Raw genomic sequence first — 12907 nt, forward strand, 5'->3', positions numbered from 1 at the left:
AGGGCTGGAAGATGTAAGAGATGAAGAGTTATTTTTATTCTTCTGCCCCATGTGGTTGTTGTAACCTCTCGCCTCTTGTCTAAATGAATATTTCAGAAGGTCGGTAAATGTTGGCCACATTTCTCTCGGTCTTGCCTCACACACAGTCCAGGTTGTAGGCAGATTTCCTTTCTGAAATAACGTAAAAACTAGAAGCAGGAATAGGCCATCAGGCGCTCCGAGGCTGATCCACCATTCAATAAAAACAAAGCTGATCTTTTCGTGGACTCAACTCCACTTACTCACCCGCTCACCATAACCCTGAATTCCTTTACTGCTGAAAAATCTATCTTTGCCTTAAAAATGTTTAACGATGCAGCCTCAACTGTTTCACTGGGCAGGGCTTTATACAGATTGACAGCCATTTAGGTGATGAGGTTCCTCCTCAACACAATCCAAATTCTCCTTGTCTTTATGTGGAAGTCTTGTCTGTTAGTTCTAATTTCATCTGTCAGTGGAAACAGTCTCCTTGCTCCTATCATATTTATTCCCTTCATAATTGTATGCGTTTCTATAAGACACAGCCACCCTCCCCCCCACCACCACCATCATTTTCTTCCAAACCCCAATGAGCATTGTTACAGAATTGGTGCACAAAAGGTGCTTTTGCAACAACTGATGACAGTTTTCTTAAGGTCTCTATTATTCAGCCGAATTTTCAATTCTACATTTTCATTCATTAAATTTAAATTTCACCTGTCACTGTTGATGGGATTTGAACTCTTGTGTCCAGAGCACCAGACAATACTGTCTCAAGACACGATAAAATCACAAGGGCATTAGATACCTAGGAACACCATCAAAAGGTGATTCACCCTTCAAGCCACTCACCATCCCGTCTTGGAAATATATCAGCTGTTCCTTCAGCACTGAAGGGTCATAATTCTGGAATTGTCAGAATTTTATATCTTTCAATGAGATCACCCATTCTTTCGAGTTTAATTGAATGCACACCTCAATCTCTCCTCAAAGGACAAGTATCAGCCTGGTGAACTCTTGGTGCACCCCATCTATAACAAGGATGTTCTTTCTCTCCTTCCTTTTTATGCCCAGACTGACGGCACACTGACATGGTGATTAGCACTGCTATATCATAGCACCAGGCAGCCAGGTTCGATTCCTGGCTTGGGTCACTGTCTGTGCGGAGTCTGCATTTTGCCCCCGTGTCTGTTTAGGTTTACTCCGGGTGTTCCGATTTGCTCCCACAGCCCGAAAGATGTTCTGGTTAGGAACATTGACCATGCTAAATTCTACATCAATGTACTGGAACAGGCGTTGAATGGTGACGGCTAGAAGGTTTTCACTGTGACATTATTGCACTATTAATGTAAGCCTATCTGTGACACAAAAGTTATTGTTGAATTCAAAAGTTCAAATTGCATTGGATTCACTGAAGGTGCTGTGTTGGGAATTGATTTGAACCAGTATGCCCACAATATTAGTCTGGGACAGTTCAGTGACATGATCACTGTCCTACGATCTCAACCTTCCAAATACGTTATTCAATTTTGAATTAATTATTGAGCAACCGATATGAATACATGAACATTTCTGTTTCAGTGTCCAGATGCGCCTTACGTCCGCCCTCTGCTGACTGCCCATTGCACAGCGGGAACAGGCGGATGTCACGATTCTCTCTGTTTTTCCCCCGGAAGATCAGAGATGCAGAAATGAATACAACTCAAATATTCAGCTGCAAACAGCCAGAACCAAAATTACAACTACAGAGACCAAAAGGAGAGAAAATGGAACATACTGGGCTGTTTCGATGGTTTCAGGACATGGAAATTAATCTGTTCTTATGTGTGTGCTGTAGATTTGAACTCACGGCTCAGCGCTGAAAGAGTTAATGGAAAAGTGAACATGTGATGAGCCGGAGATACTGTAAGTGCCTCAGTGCAAATGAGACCAGAACCTTGCAGTCATGGAGTATAGTGGGCAATCCCTCCCTCCCTCCCTCCCTCTCTCTCTCTCTCTCACACACACACACACACACACATACACACAGACATTCTCTCTGTCTCTCTCTCTCTCTCACGCACACATACTTTCACACACGCACATACACATACTCAAACAAACACGCACACAGAAAAACTCTCAATCAGACATGCACACACACTCAGACAACAACGCAAACTCTCTTAGGTAAAAACTGACAGACACACACACGAACATAGACACGGACAAAGACAAGCAGATCGTCCCAGGCAAAATGACACACAGACATAAACGCATACATGCACACACACACACACACACACACACACACAGATACGCACAGACACACACAGACACACAGACACACAGACAAACATACACACGCTGTCAGATAAACACACATGGACGCGCTCTGATACACACTGACAAACACACACACACACACTTTCAGACAACACATATATCAAGACACTCAAACAAGGACACAGAAACACAGACAGTCACAGAGCAGACACAAGTGTTCAGACAAACTCAGACACACACACACACACACACACCTCACCTGAATACACACGGTCAGATAAACAAACAGGCACAGCCACACACAGGCAGAGTTTCCGAAATCATATGCACTGATGCACCCACACACAGCTAAATACAGACACTGCTTTCTGTTAGCCCTATTGATGGGCGGGATGGAGGAGTGAGCTGGTTTTTAATAAGAAACAAGAGGAAAAATTGAAGATTTTTTTTGAGAGAAAGCTGATTTTTCCTGATGACTCCACCCCCTCATCAAATTGACTTAGCCGGACCCCCACCTGCCCCGTGTTCCCCCCAGATACATTTGCCCCAGTGTCAGCATGGTGGCACTGTGGTTAACACTGCAGCCTCACTGTCCTAGGGACCTGTGGGTCGTTTCCACGTTTTCCCCGTTTCTGTGTGGGTTTTCTCCGGTTTCCTTCCCCAGTCTGAAAGATGTGCTGGGTTAGGGTGCATTGGCCCGTGCTTAAATTCTCCCTCAGTGTTACCCGAACAGGGATGTGGTGACTAGGGGAATTCTCATAGTACCTTCTTTGCAGTGTTAATGTAAGCCGACTTACGAGTGACACTAATAAATAAACTTAAACTGCAGGTCAAGGTGCTGCTGTGACAATGCACCCTCTTGTTTAAACACTCTGCAATGCTGAGACTGGGGAGAGGAGTGAACAACAGGGAGCAGCATTGCAGCTTCTCTCCCCCCATTGAAACTGGGATTGTTGCTCCATCTGCTGCACCATCCCCACCACATCCACTGGGGGGCAATCTGGACAATGGGCTGCAGGCAGACCTCACTGCGCCTGCGCCACAATCACTCACCGCCAGCGGCCATCTTGCGTTGCCAAGGGAGACGGCGTCCCGCGCGCTGCACTTTGGTTGAATTCCCCTCCTGCACATGCGCCCAGGCAGTTCCATTTTAATCTTTTAATATTTTGAATCTTGATGATTATTATTCACATCCTCACCCGTCAGACTTTCGGTTCCTTCTCCATTCGGGAAAATTGTTTCTGTTTTTTATTCCGTCTGTTTTTCAATCACACCCGCGCGGTGCGCTCTGGGAAAATACTGCAGCACATGCGCGGTTCCGCCACCTGCCTCTTTATAAAAATATGTATTTTATTTAATTTTATTTCCGCTCCGGGCGGGATTTCCGGGTGGGAATTTCTCTCACTTTCTACATTTCTGAACCGTCGCTTTTTCCTCGACGGAGGGGAGGGGCTGACAGTGACGTCACGGAAATATGGCGGCTGACCCCGCCTCTCTGCAGGCCCCGGATGTTCCGCCAACGAGCAGCGGCCGGGCCGGAGTGGGCAAGAGGTGACACTGGGCGGAGCAGCGCCCGGGCGTGTTACAGCGACCCCCGGTGGTCAGGAAGGGAAATAGCAGCAGCGCAGTCTCCGCCCAAAGGCTTCCCCAGTTCAGCTGCTCAGAGACACTGGGAACCTCTTCAACTGGAAACTTCAGCTTCTCACATTCACCCCCTGTGTTCAGTCATTGTTTAATAGACAAACTCTGTAGTGAAATCAGAAACAACTTGTTCACATTAAAAGGGGATGGGAATTCTGCTCAAAAGGCTCTGCTTGCCCTGAAATTTCAATTGAAATGTTCAAGATGAGAATTTATAGATACAAGTCACGTTGTATGTGGAACGCTCATGATGCCACAATAAGATCAGTACAGACATCTCACAGGGTTGTGTGAGTGGAGAAGATGTCAGAGATGGAATGGTTAAATATAGAGCAACAGGGTCTGAAGCTCAGTTTTGGGTAAAGAAAAATGGCAGTACAAAGAACAAAGAAAATTACAGCACAGGGACATGCCCTTCGGCCCTTCAAACCTTCACTGACCATGCTGTCCGACTTAACTAAAACCCCTATACTTCCGGGACCATATCCCTCTATTCCCATCCTATTTATGTATTTGTCAAGTGACGTAAAAGTCACAACTGCATCCGCTTCTACTATCTCTCCCCGGCAGCGAGTTCCAGGAACCCCCTACTCTCTGTGCAAAAAATCCTCCATGTACATCTCCTTTAAACCTTGCCCCTCGCACCTTAAAGCATGCCTTCATCGGCCGGGCCATTTTGTCCCTGAACATTATCTGAGTCTCGATGTTACACCCATAGTATCTTCGCTCTGGCCTCGGCCTCAAATGCTTTGTGTCAAATAAGAAATGATAAATTGTTTGATGCATTGCCAGGAAAGAAACTTTCCTATTTTGACACCTGCACATATCAGCAAGTCATCCAGTCTACAAGACAATTTAATAGGTTTAGGTGCAGACTAACATAGTTAATCACCATCTGAAACATGCTAGGGTGAGGGAAGCCTGTATGATTTCAGTTTGGTGCTGAATATTATCAGAATCTCGATGTTACAGTCATATTATCTTTGCACTGACCTCAGCTTGAAATGCTTTCTCCAAAATCAGAAATGCTGAATTTTATGAAAAAATTGACAAAATTGTGTAAATTCTCAAAGGCATGTTGAATTTTGTCCAAAATGTATTTGCGGTTAGCATTTATTTAATATCCTAATCTTATTGAATGATTTTTTTTTTCGGAAAAAAATAACGTAAAATAGTCGGTTGCTGTTCATTAGCAATCTCCTAACATTACTTTCTCCAGAGAAGCTCAAAATATGCTTGCCAACATTTGTCTGAATAAGTATAAAGATATTAAATACTTTTTTCATCGAAAGTAACAAGGAATTTGTGAACACCTTATTAAGGTTTGTACTGAGCCAACCAGGAGTCGAACCTGGAATCTTCTGATCCGTAGTCAGATGCGTTATCCATTGCGCTACTGGCTCACATGCGAGCATTTGGATAGTTGTTACATATTAGCTCGATGTTTCGAAAGTTTCAGGCACAAGAACTGTCAGAAAGTTTGCTTTTACTTGTGAGGAAAAGGTCCATTATTGAGATTGTCTTTATTCATTTCCTATCATCCCTAATCGCCCTTGAATTGAGTAACAGCAGTTGAACGGGCTGGCAAATTCTCCTCTCGATTAGGACTTGGTGATAAATTTAAATGAAACGTCCTTCAGCCAATCCATCATCTGCATTTGCAAATTAAAACAAGGTTCCACCGAGATTTGCACTCGGATCGCTGGATTCAGAGTCCAGAGTGCTCACCATTACACCACAGAACCCAAGGTGACAACCTGAAAATCGTGGATCAATACTTGTGCCAATTTGAACAGCAGGGAGAAATATCAGTCCCGTTGCACAATTATTCATATTTATATTTCCCTTGCTGGCTCCTCCTGTAAAAATGAGTAGGCTACTTTCCACTGCATTAAATTTCACTGTAACTGACCACATTCAAACACCAATGTTTGCATCGAATTGATATAAACCTTACTGCAGTAAATCCACTGAACAACATCAGCTTATCACAGCTCTGCTTTCATCACACTGGAAGCCAATGTGAAAAATATAAACAATTTCAAATCTTAACAGACAGGAAGGAGTGTGTGAGTGCGGACAATTGGCGCTGTGCACATTCCTGTAACCAGTATCTGGGAGAATCAGGCAGATGGGATCCTGGTGGCCTTGTGGTTAGGATTCAGCGCTTTGAGATATCGCAGACTGGCCTCGAGAAATGAAGATTTAATGCATTTTTTAACATAAGAGTAAAAAGCTTTGGGGTTTTCCTTTATCCGACTTGCCAAGGACTTCTCATGCCCCCTACCAGCTCTCCTAAGCCCTATTTTTTTTAAATTCATTCCGACCTAACTTGTAACCCTATATCGGTGTTATCAAGTGTTGAAAGTGGAAGTTTGTCCTGGTGTCGCACTGGGTACCAGCTTTGAAGAAATGTAGCAACTTAAAGCTTTTGCAGAATGGCATGATGCATATTGTAGTGATATGGGTTGAGTGTAAGAAATAGTGTGCAAATGATTTGAACAAGTTTTAAGCGTGTTTAGACTGATGTGGAGAAAGCAGAGGCATATTTGGGAGGAAGAGGTTGTGTCAGAGGGGGATTTTTCAGAGTGCACGTGTTTTGGAGGAAAGTTGAACGTTTGAGATGCGGTTGTGAATGAAAGGAAGGTGTTGAACAGCATGAGAGGCTTGTGCAATGTTGCGTGTGAGATTTGAGTGAGAGCATTTGTGGGCATTTGGGGAACGAAAGGACAAAGTAAGGAAATCACAATGCTGCTGAGTATGAAGGAAGAGAGAGCATGTGGGGGGTAGTGTCAGCGAAAACAGCATTGGTGGCTCAGTGGTAGAATTCTCGCTTGCCACGCGGGAGGCCTGGGTTCGATTTCTGGCCAATGCAAAGTCGCTTTTCTCTCCGTTCACTCTGTATATTGAAGCGAATCTCCTGTCAAAATTGGGGTAAAACAAGGGAAATATTAAGTCTTGGCACGAAATCCTGAAGGGAAATGGATCACAATATTCGGAAGGAGGTGCAGTTGTGAATGGTGTTATTGATGATTGAGTGGAAGGTATTGGATCTTTGGACTCCTGGTGGTTAGTTCCCTTCCCTCCCGTTGAATTCCTGCCTGTGATAAGAGACATGGATTCATTTTACCTGCCCGTTCATAGGAGAAACACACTACAGCAGTGCTGCAGGATCAACGGAACTAAAGAGACTTGTATAGAATTGTAAACAGTGCCGTCATGCTGCAGTTCTGGAACAGGTTTTCAGAAATAGAATTGTGGTCACTGACACACTAGTTTAGAATATATTTAATCCCTGTTGTCTCAGTCTCTGTGGCGCAATTGGTCAGCGCGTTCGGCTGTTAACTGAAAGGTTGGTGGTTCGAGACCACCCAGGGACGGAATTTTTGCTATTTTTCTCACTATCAGCATTCACGGGTAAACAGTTGCCTGTTTCAACTCATTGAAAAGTTTGGAACTACGAGAGAAAATTTGGTAGTGTACAAGCTGAGACATTGTATATACCTCTGATTCTGTGTGTGCCCTTGCATCTTTCGAGTTACCAGGATCTCTATATGTCTGCGCCTGAATCTTGGTGTATCTGAATCTAGTGTGCCCCTGCATCTATGTGTGTCCCTAAATCTGTGTATGCCCCCCTGTTTCTCTGTAGGTTCCAATACCTGTGTGTGTGTGTGTGTGTGTGCATCCCTGTAAATGTCTGATTCTTTGTGCCTTTTTTAAGACTAAACGGTGAAAATGTCTGACAAACGAATTGCAGAGGGCAGCAATGTTTACCCACTAAGATTCTGAATTTGATTAACGTCTGATAACTGCATCGAATGTACAGTTTGAAGTCTCACATAATCCCAACTTCAATCTCCAGACATTATCTCCCAATGGGAAATGAAGAACACGATTTATCTGCGGTGCCTGGTTATAAAAAGGGCGAATACGTCAGCCGAGATCGTTCTATAAACTCCAATCTCGGACAATATCATTCAATATTCATATTTCAGTAACCGGTACGCAGACTCACAAGCATCAGCGCCTGCAGTCGCTGTTGTCCGCCAGCAGATGGTGGTGTTGTATCACTTTAATCTCAAGGTTAGTGCAGCAGGTTTGAGGAGATATTTGAGGAACACTTATTTCCCTGTTTCCATGGAAAGGGAACAATCAGTAAAGCAATGGCGTTAATATCTCTGTCAGTAACATTCACAAGGAAATCTGGCCGAAGGATAGTGAATTTAATACTTGCATTCATATTTACCTTCCGGTTATTGAACATGTCGATTACCAGCTAATTATTGTATAAACTTACCATTTTGTGATTTAAAGATTTGTCTCTTTTATCATCCAGACATTATCAAATAATATTTCATTATAATTGGACACATGTCCCTTTTTCGCTGGATTTTCCATTCCTCGGCGCTCATTATTTTCCTTCGTCCGTTCAGAAATCCAGCCGTACCCTACCTCTATAATATGTTCTGTGTATATGTAAATATAGTTCTTTGTTATAATTTTTGACTTCAGCACAATTCGAGCCCTAACTCACTCTGATTTATAACACAATTTCATCCACACAATTATTTTGAACTTTTTAGTGAATATCCATCTATTCTTAGCACTCGCTCTTTGTTCGATTCCATCTATTAGACACATTTTATAGAAAAACAATTAGTGAGAAAGTGTCTGCTTTATTAGTGATACACGGGTGTGTTCAGTAGTGCATGACATAGAGCCTAGCACAATAATACCTGAGATGGAGCCTAATGTAACGTAAGTGAACTCTTGACTAAGTAATAATAGTTCAGAGACGATGACTTGTAGCATTTACCATGGCATGTCCACATGTATTAATAAATGAAGCGGCATGTAATGTAGCGTAAACAGTTGCAAAGTCTATTGCAATAATGATTCAAATGAGTCAAACGCAGTATATAAAGAGACATGGCCTAGTGCATTACTGTACAAGACTGCACCAAATGTGTGATTGTAGTGAACACTGCCATGAACAGTCATAAATGAGACAGGGTTGATTGTAGCCCTTATAGAAGCAAAGCCCAGTGCATTAATAACGAAATTAAGCTTCAGATTGCGTGATCATTGGTCACAAACTGGTTTAGAATATATTTAGCTGCTGTTTCAGTCTCTGTGGCGCAATTGGTCAGCGCGTTCGGCTATTAACCGAAAGGTTGTTGGTTCGAGACCACCCAAGGACGGAATTTTACTATTTCCTCACCATCAGCATTCATGGTTAAACAGTTGCCTGTTAGCAATGGGTCCGTGGGTGCCAATAAAAAATAGGTGTGAATTGTTCCCGGCTGTACTGTTATCTGGTATTACCAACATTATATAATGACGATGGACTTCAAGCATATTACATATAACATTGTATATACATATACACGTATATATATCTGTACACCATTACATATATATATAATATATATGTGTAATTATACCTTCAAACATAAAAAAAATACAATTGAAAAATGAACTTGTGGCTGAGTATTTGTTCCAATTCCATATTCCTGTTTCCATTCATTCCTGGATAGATCATAAATCTGTCTAACCCAAACTGAAATGTGTTCAATGATGGAGCATCAGAACCCTCTGGAGTAGAGAATTCCCAAGATTCACCAGCCTTTGAGTGAAGCAATTTCTCCTCATCTCAGTCCTGAATCATCAGCGCCTTATCCTGAGATTGTGTTCCCGTGTAGAAATAAAACAAAAGGCAGGTGGCGCATGGATAAATTAATATTTTTAAATTAGCCAGCTTCCCTGGTGGTCTAGTGGTTAGGATTTGGCGCTTTCACCGCCGTGGCCCGGGTTCGATTCCCGGTCAGGGAATGTAGATTTATTGCTCCACAACAATCCTGCGTTACTTCCCGGTCTGCACCAGTTCTGTCGGAATCAGTATCAGAGAGATTTCCTTTTCAGTATCTGAATTGGAAATGTCAGATTTAAAGAACAAAGAAAAAAGGGAGCGACAGGCTACAAAGAGCTGATGATACAAATGCTGAGATTATTCGAAGAAAGATGAAAATGATGCATTAATGAATGGGTAAAAATCATTGATCCCTTAGATATTTGCGAGACGAACGCTTTTAAATGTTGATGTTGGGGATAAGTTGTACAATCAGATTGAAAGTAACGGTTATCTTCCTGAATTCAGTGACATGGGCTCTCAGTCTAACCATCGGAACCTGCAGCAACACAGCCTAGTTGAACATTGCAGACAGGCTGATTTGCTCAGTTAGTTTTCCAGTTGTTTCTGTAGTGTAGTGGTTTTCACGTTCGCCTCACACGCGAAAGGTCCCCGGTTCAAAACCAGGCAGAAACAATCATTAAGCTTGCTTATGTCGGGGAAGGGAAATTATTTGGTTTCAGTTTATTGCTGCACATTATCCGAAACTCAGTGTTAAAGACATGTTATCATTTCTCTGATTTCATCCTGAAATACTTTCTGTGAAATAAGGTGCACTGACGGGGAAGTTCGATTTTGACACCGAGCATTTATTCGCATCTCGTTCAGTCTCCAACAGAATTTAATGGGTTTATAGGTGCAGACGAATATGGTTATTCACCATCAGAAATTTCTGATCGTAGCGTGTGCTCAAACAGTCAGATACAAGTAATACTGTAAGTGAACTAGAGGAAAAGGCGCACATTTCACAGAAGAATCACATGACGAAAACGACACTGCACACACTCCTGCATTCAATCTTACAAAAGCAGTAAGGATCAAAATTTAAATCCATTTCGCTCGCGTTAGGATTTGAACCCACACCTCCACCGAGATTGGAGCCTTAGACCGCTCGGCCACACAACCACACTGATGTATATTACAATCATATTATTTAACAGAAATGTTACTGAAATTCGTTTGAAGAAATGAAGTTGGGAAAGGCCATTGAGAGGATTGAGCCTGATCCTTCTCTGAATTAGGTCAGCCTGAACTGTGTAACAAACAGAAATCATCTCACTTCAGAAACACAATGAGCTGCACTGAAGGGACACCATCATTTCAACTGCCCTGAAGCTCGTCGTTTCTCAATTTCCTGTTGCTCTGTTTTTTGAAGGTAATGAGTAGGGGTGTGGAGATGGCCTTCGCGTGATATTCGTCTCCATCGATTGTACACTGAAGGCTCTGAAGAAGATGTCACAGCTTCTGAACTCTGGAGACTTACTGGGGAAGGAAGAACATTCTGAAGGCCGGGTCCCGGACTTGCCTTCAGAGGAGGTCGGTGCGTGTTTTTTTGGCTGTGTCGTATCGGAACTGACGATTGACGAGTCAAACACAATATTCTGTTCTTACAAGGGCAACTGTCAAAAACGGCACCGCACAGAATCCTGCGTCCAACCCGAGCTGTTGGATTTCAGCTCCAAGGACAAAAACTGGCACCAATTCTGGCAGCGGTGGGATTCGAACCCACGCCTCAAGAGAGACTGGAGCCTAAATCCAGCGCCTTAGACCGCTCGGCCACGCTACCACGTAAGAAAACAGCCTACTCATGTCATTTCATTGCATTAATAATGAAATATGTCAGAATCTGTGGAGTTGGGATGGGCCATGAGGGAATCGTAACCGAATCAGATGATCCTGAAATGTGCAGCAAACAAAAATCATCTCCAGTCAGAAACACAATGAGCTGCAGTGAAGAGCCGGCTCCATTTAAACTGTCCTTAACCTCGTCTGGACCTCAGAAAGAACAATATGGCTCCCTGTTGAATTTGCTCAGGGTCTTCACTTGAGAAAGGACAGGATACAAGGCGAGACTGAGATTTGAGCGTTCTGCCAGGAAATAACTGATATTTATTGTCACGGATTGGAGGAGAGCAATAAATCTTCATTCCCTGACCTGCAATCAAAACAGCAGTGAAAGTTTCAAGCTCTAACCACCAGACCAGCAGATTACAGTGAGTTTTACAACTTGTTTTGTCCACAATCCTGTTGTTATTATAATTTCCACGGCAGACCCTTGAACCAGAATTTTCTCCTGCAAAATGGCACCTTCTTTTTCAACACCAGGAAAGTGTTCAGCCAATTACAGCAATAACTGTGAGACAGTTATCGCGTCCGAATCCCATAGTATGATTTTCTTTTTCCAAATCATTATTATTTCAGGCTGAGGGAAAAGTTCTATTATTCATATTTTTGTAAATTTTAATTAACCTGATGGGATCACCGTGCATTATCTAATTATGAAATCAGGGGTCAGTTCTTAAAAGGGGCAGAACGTAAGGTTGGAGGATGTTTTATTTGACGCACGGAATGGTAGACAAGGTAACATTGAGCTGGTGATGGCGGAACCCGGGTGTTCCAATGGTGCAAAGTCATCATTTTCACCACCATGGGCTCGATGGCAGATGTCAAGTGTATGTACAAGCAGAGTACGTTTTTTTAATGAGAAACCTGCCCATTGGGTGACGGAAGAGAGGGAAGAGAATGGCTAAAATGACGATGATCCGCTGATAGGGAAAGTCACTGCCAGCTTCCCTGTTGGATCAGTGGTTTGGATTCTGCACTGTGGCCACAAGTTTATATCACTTGCGTGTGATATAAACATGACAATGAGAAGGAATAAACTTGTATTTGGTGAATAAAAAAAACAGAAACGAGACAAAAGGCAGGTGGCTCATGGATACATTAATATTTTATAAGCTTTCCGTCAGTTTCCCTGCTGGTCTAGTGGTGAGGATTCGGCGCTCTCACCGCTGTGGCCCAGGTTCGATTCCCGGTCAGGGAATGTAGATTTATTGCTGTACAACAATCCTGTGTTACTTCCCGGTCTGCACCAGTTCTGTCGGAATCAGTATGAGGGGGATTTCCTCTTTACTACCTGAATTGGAAATGTCACATTTGAAGAACAAAGAAAAAAGGGAGCGACAGGTTACAAAGCGCTGATGAGACAAAATGCGGATGATTACTGGAATAAAGATGAAAATGACGCATTAATGAATGGGTAGAAACCATTACTCCCTTAGATATTTGCCAGAC

General features: G+C 42.9%; 9 non-coding genes and 1 gene segment (V, D, J or C); 7 read left to right on the forward strand and 3 right to left on the reverse strand.

Annotated features, from left to right (window-relative positions):
* LOC145362510 (Ig heavy chain C region-like) overlaps positions 1–12907 on the forward strand; it is a 202270-nt gene that overhangs the window by 54790 nt on the left and 134573 nt on the right.
* On the reverse strand, positions 5255–5327 carry trnar-acg (transfer RNA arginine (anticodon ACG)). Its single transcript has one exon. It is a non-coding gene; the product is annotated as a tRNA-Arg (tRNA).
* On the reverse strand, positions 5598–5669 carry trnaq-cug (transfer RNA glutamine (anticodon CUG)). The gene has a single exon. It is a non-coding gene; the product is annotated as a tRNA-Gln (tRNA).
* Positions 6729–6799, forward strand: trnag-gcc (transfer RNA glycine (anticodon GCC)). Its single transcript has one exon. It is a non-coding gene; the product is annotated as a tRNA-Gly (tRNA).
* On the forward strand, positions 7231–7304 carry trnan-guu (transfer RNA asparagine (anticodon GUU)). Its single transcript has one exon. It is a non-coding gene; the product is annotated as a tRNA-Asn (tRNA).
* Positions 9052–9125, forward strand: trnan-auu (transfer RNA asparagine (anticodon AUU)). Its single transcript has one exon. It is a non-coding gene; the product is annotated as a tRNA-Asn (tRNA).
* trnae-uuc (transfer RNA glutamic acid (anticodon UUC)) lies at positions 9685–9756 on the forward strand. Its single transcript has one exon. It is a non-coding gene; the product is annotated as a tRNA-Glu (tRNA).
* Positions 10177–10249, forward strand: trnav-cac (transfer RNA valine (anticodon CAC)). Its single transcript has one exon. It is a non-coding gene; the product is annotated as a tRNA-Val (tRNA).
* On the reverse strand, positions 11318–11399 carry trnal-uag (transfer RNA leucine (anticodon UAG)). The gene has a single exon. It is a non-coding gene; the product is annotated as a tRNA-Leu (tRNA).
* trnae-cuc (transfer RNA glutamic acid (anticodon CUC)) lies at positions 12585–12656 on the forward strand. The gene has a single exon. It is a non-coding gene; the product is annotated as a tRNA-Glu (tRNA).

The sequence above is a fragment of the Carcharhinus amblyrhynchos genome, unplaced genomic scaffold (assembly GCF_965287045.1).
Source record: "Carcharhinus amblyrhynchos unplaced genomic scaffold, sCarAmb.v2.hapA scaffold_38, whole genome shotgun sequence".
NCBI lineage: Eukaryota > Metazoa > Chordata > Chondrichthyes > Carcharhiniformes > Carcharhinidae > Carcharhinus > Carcharhinus amblyrhynchos.